Source organism: Notechis scutatus, unplaced genomic scaffold, assembly GCF_049901735.1.
Source record: "Notechis scutatus isolate UNSWTSFEM ecotype Mainland unplaced genomic scaffold, rNotScu1.2 NSCUCTG21, whole genome shotgun sequence".
Lineage (NCBI taxonomy): Eukaryota > Metazoa > Chordata > Lepidosauria > Squamata > Elapidae > Notechis > Notechis scutatus.
Window position 1 is genome coordinate 442072 of NW_028263079.1, and position 5819 is coordinate 447890.

A 5819-nucleotide genomic window follows, 5' to 3' on the forward strand; every position below is an offset into this window, starting at 1 on the left:
AAACTGCCCAGAGAGCTTCAGCTACAGGATGTTCTAAAAAGTTCATAAATATAATAAAATAAATATTTATCTGTTCTTATCCAAGCCGTTCAGATCTACGTGGTCAGGTTTCCTGAAAGGCTACTTTCCTCCATTATATCAGACTCCTCTGTGGTGAAAAGCTAGCTAAAATCTCTCCCTTCAGAAATAATAAGCGAGCAGCCGCCAGCACCTTTGAAAAACATGTTTTCTTCGCTTCCCAGAGCAAATATGGGGTGTCACACAGTTAGAATAGAATAGAATAACAGAGTTGGAAGGGACCTTGGAGGTCTTCTAGTCAAACCCCCTGCCTAGGCAGGAAACCCTACACCACTTCAGACAAATGGTTATCCAACATCTTTTTGAAAACTTTCAGTGTTGGAGCATTCACAACTTCTGGAGGCAAGTTGCTCCATAGATTAAATGTTCTAACTGTTAGGAAATTTCTCCTTAGTTCTAAGTTGCTTCTCTCCTTGGTCATTTCCATCCATTATTCCTTGCCTGGCCTTCAGGCCCTTTAGAAAATAGATTGACCCCTTCCTCTCTGTGGCAGCCATAAAATATTGGAAGACTACTATCATGTCTCCCCTGGTCCTTCTCTTTACTAGACTAGCCAAGCCCAGTTCCTGTAACTGTTCTTCATATGTTTTAGTCTCCAGTCCCCTAATCATCCTGGTTGCTCTTTTCTGCACTCTTTCTTGAGTTAAAATGTTCAATATGGTAATTTGCATTGTCTTCTTTTTATATATATAAGTTTTTGTTTCTTTTATATTTTTTATTTTATTTTATAAGTTTTTATTTTATTTATTTTCATAAGTTTTTATTTTTTAATGTTTTTATTTTTAAAAATAAGTTTTTATTTTATTTATTTTTAATGGTTTTATAAGTTTTTGTTTTTTTATAATAAGTTTTAATTTTATTTTTTATAAGTTTTTGTTTTATTTTTTAATGGTTTTATAAGTTTTTATTTTATTTATTTATTTAATAAGTTTTTTTTTATTTTTTATCATAAGTTTTTATTGATTTATTTATTATTTTTTGCATTGTCTTCTTAATGAATCTCCAGGGACTTTTCCTACAACTGCCTTTGACATAAATATCAGAGCAGAGAGGAGTTGGGAAGACATCTTGGCTGGCCCTGCATCTGAAATTACAGTACTCTAAGTGCTCCAGTGAGAACTGAAGTTCAAGGCATGACCATGAGAAGAACATCTTCCATAAGATCCCTTTCAGGGATAAATCTTCTCCTGGTTCACACTGCTTCCAATCCCATTCCTCATTGCTTGGGACAAGTAAAGTGGTTAAAAATGCAAAGAGGGAATCTTCTCCTTATTCTGCTCCTGCTTTCCCAGATAACCTGTAAGATGCTGGAGGTAAAATGCTCCTTAACGTCATTGCGAAATTCAGCAGTCTGGAGCTATCATTTCAAGCCAGGGGATTATCTCATTGGTGGGGTCATCTCTGCAAGCAAAGCTATACGTGCCCTTTACAGCTTCAGTGCAAGTCCCTCCAGTCAAGTTTTTCTCTGGTGAGTCAATTTGAAAATGAAACAAAATGAAATTCAATGTGGGGAAAAGTAAAGTCTTACACTTAGGCAAGATAAACCAAAAGTACACAAATAGACTGAGAGGGTGAGAAAGAGTCTTAGTGGACAACTATCTAAATATGAGCCAGCACTGTGCAGTGGCAGTCAAAAAAAAAAAAAAAAACCCAATGCAATCCTAAATTGCATTAACAGAGGGATACAATCAAGATCAGTGAGGTACTAATACCGCTCTGTAAAGTAAGACCACACCTAGAGTACTGCATCCAGTTTTGGTCACCACACTATAAAAATGATGTTGAGGCTCTAGAAAAAGCGCAGAAAAGAGCAACCAGGATGATTAGGGGACTGGAGGTTAAAACATATAAAGAACAGTTACAGGAACTGGGCTTGGCTAGTCTAGCGAAGAGAAGGACCAGGGGAAACCCGATAGCAGTCTTCCAATATTTGAGGGGCTGCCACAGAGAGGAGGGGGCCAAGCTATTTTCTAAGGCACCTGAAGGCCAGACAATTAATAATGGATGGAAACTGAACAAGGAGAGATTCAACCTAGAAATAAGGAGAATTTTTCTGACAGTGAGAACAATCAACTAATGGAATAGCTTGCCTTCGGAAGTTGTGGGAGCTTCATCACTGAAGGCTTTCAAGAAGAGACTGTCAGAAATGGGGTAGGGTCTCCTGCTTGGGTGGGGGTTGGAATAGATGAACTACAGGATCCCTTCCAACTCTGGTATACTGTAATCTGTAATTTTGGCAGATGGAGTTGCTGCTCCTTCATTTGCTGCTGATCTTCTTTATCTTATTGTTTTTTACAATGGGATGTTCTCATTATCCAGTCCCTCCTAAATAGCTGCTGGGGATTTGAAAGTCTTGGGGGATCCATCAACACTATAATCAAACCAAATGCATGACCTGCTTTTTCAGAAACTTCAGATGAAGAAATTCCTTTTTAGAATTAGAATTTTTTTATTGGCCAAGTGTGATTGGACACATAAGGAATTTGTCTTTGGTGCATAAGCTCTCAGTGTATATAAAAATACATTCATCAAGAATCATCTTGCAATATTTAGTGATAGTCATAGGATACTAAATATGCAATCAAATCATACTAGGAAACTAAATAAAGCAATATGAATCATAAAGATACAAACAACAAGGTTATAGTCATAAGTGGGAGTAGATAAGTAATAGGAAGGATAAGAAGAATAGGAATACAGTCTTAGTAAATAGTTTACATGTTGAGGGAATTATTTGTTTAGCAGAGTGATGGTGTTCAGGAAAAAATTGTCCTTGTGTCTAGTTGTTCTGGTGTGCAGTGCTCTATAGCGCCGTTTTGAGGGTAGGAGTTGAAACTGTTTATATCCAGGATGCGAGAAGTCTGTAAATATTTTTACAGCCCTCTTTTTGACTCGTGCAGTATACAGGTCCTCAATGGAAGGCAGGTTGGTAGTAATTGTTTTTTCTGCAGTCCCAATTATCCTCTGAAGTCTGTGTCTGTCCTGTTGGGTTGGAGAACCAAACCAGACACTTATAGAAGTGCAGATGACAGACTCAATCATTCCTCTGTAGAACTGGATCAGCAGCTCCTTGGGCAGTTTGAGCTTCCTGAGTTGGTGCAGAAAGTACATTCTTTGCTGTGCTTTTTTTGATGACCGTTTTTGACATTAGGTGTCCATTTTAAGTCTTGAAAAGACACCAAGTGCCTTTTCTTTTTCTGCAATCTCCTTGACAAATGTCACAACGCACCAATCACAGCATATATTAATTGTCCCAAAAACTCCTTAGATGAATTCTTCTCCATCTCTCTGAAGCTGATAAGGCAAAAGAGTCTTCAAGGCAAAGCAGGGTAGCAAAGGACCCAGAAGCACCTACAGTTTCTATTTAATATGCCATTTTTAGCCAGAGAAGTAGATCAAAAGAGGAGAAACCCCGGACAATGGAATTTGGTGGTCATGGCAAAGATTCCACTGAGGCCAATTTGCTTTTGTTAGTCGATGCAGATTGATTGATTATGTGCCATTAAGTCATTTTCAACTCCTGTTCTTTTCAAGCCTCCCAAGTGTGCAGTATTGTAACTGAGTCCATCCATTTTGCTGCTGACTGTCTTCTTTTCCTTCCTTCCACCTTTCCCAGCATTTTAGCCTTCTCCAGAGATTCGGGTCTGTCCAAAGCAGTGGTGGGATTCAAAATCTTTTACTACCGGTTCTATGGGCATGGCTTGGTGGGTGTGGCATGGCTTGGTCAGCATGGCAGGAGATGGATACTGTTGTCAGCTTTGGAAGCCATATTAGCACCAGAAGCTTCCACACTGCCACATTCTTGAGCCTGGGAAGATGAGATGGGGGAATTTCATGGAGCGCATGTGGTTAGACATAACAGCATTCTTCTTCTAACTCAAGGTCATGATATTTCTGCACCTGGCTGAGGAGTGGTTGAGAGGACATCTCAAGTTGGGATGGATGGTGATTGGTCATGTGATGGAATGATGGTGGCAGGGGATGGATTTGTAATATTTTACTTATTGGAGGGAAAAGAGGAAATTTCAGATTTGGGATTTCCCAGATGTGCCAGTTTACTCCTCTAATAAAACTTTGAGAACATGCCTAGTTCAGAGTTATCTGTTGGAGTCGAGTTTTTCTGGAATGCTGACAACTGTAAAATCTCCGTTCCTACCCCACTGCAGGGGAAGGATACTGTAAAATCCCTATTCCCTCCCCACCCCACTAACTTGCTTTCCAGCTCCATTCTCCAGGGCAACAAAAGAAGACCCAGCCAATCAACTGGGACTCAGGAGGCAGAGAATAGATGGGGTCAAGGCCAGTTAGAGGTGGTATTTGCCAGTTCTCCGAACTACTCAAAATTCCTGCTACCAGTTCTCCAGAACTGGTTAGAACCTGTTGAATATCACCTCTGGTCATCACTATTGTAACTGAGTTCATCCACTTTGCTGCTGACTGTCCTCTTTCCTTCCACCTTTCCCAGCATTCTAGCCTTCTTCAGAGATTTGGGTCTTCACATAATGTGTCCAAAGCAGGATAATTTGAATCTGGTCACTTGTACCTTAATGTGAGCAGGAGTTGATTTGTTTGATGATCAATAGTTTTTATTAACTGTACATGGTATTGTCAAGAGTCTTCTCCAACTTTCAAGAAGAGACTTCAGAAGTGTCGATATTTTTCTTACTTTGCTTCTTCATTTTTCACTTCCACAAAGTGGAATGACTTGTCTTTGTTAGGAATGTAAGTCACCTAACAGTTAGTTGGGTTGGAAAATATATAAACCAGGATAGACATTTTAATACTGTCTCTTTAAGAGAATGCTAAAAGTGTAATTGGGTATGGTTCTTCAAACGGCCATAAGATGGAGCCAGAAACCTGGGTTGTTTAGTTCTGTTCTGTTGTTGCTGAGAGTGTGTTCCTCCATTTTTCCCTATTGACTGTTATTCTTGGATTTGATGAAAATCTGTTACTGAACTGTTTTTGATACTGGACTTTGTTATTGGATTATCCCTGGACTGAAAACTGACTGCTTTAACTGTGAATGACTTGGACTGCTTGTATGGACTTTGCTTAAACATTTATTGGAAGTAAAAACCTACATTTTACTATACAGTGTATCTGTGTGCTAGTTGTGTGTTATTCTTCACTACTCTCACTACGTCTCCCTGTGTGCGCTCATTCTCCTAACTGGGAATTACCTCAACAGTCTTGGGTGATTCTGATTTTTATAGGTATAGACTCATTGCAGCATTTGAAAGTCTTTTCCAAAGCCTTCAGAACTACTTTACCAAGTGCTAGTCTGTGGCACATATTTCTTGACTGCTTGTTCCTTTAGTATTGAAGGTTGACCCTAAAGGCAGAAGCTATCCTTCACTTCATTGTCTTAACAGAATAAACAGAATTGGAAGGGACCTTGGAGGTCTTCTTACCCAACCCCATGTTCCAGCAGGAAACCTTCTTTCATTCCAGACAAATGGCTGTCCAATTTCTTCTTAAAAACCTCCAGTGATGGAACGTCCACAACTTCTGGTGGCAAGCCCTTCCACTGATTAATTGTTCTAACAGTCAGGAAATTTATTAAGTTTCCATTGAGAATAGATTGACCCTCCTCTTCTTTGTGATAGTGCCTTAACTATTGGAAGACTGATATCATGTCACCCCTAGTCCTTATCTAGGTATACCCAGTTCCTGCAACCAAGTCCTTGCAATTATTCTTCATCTGTTTTAGCCTCCAGTCCTCTAATCATCTATGTTGCTGT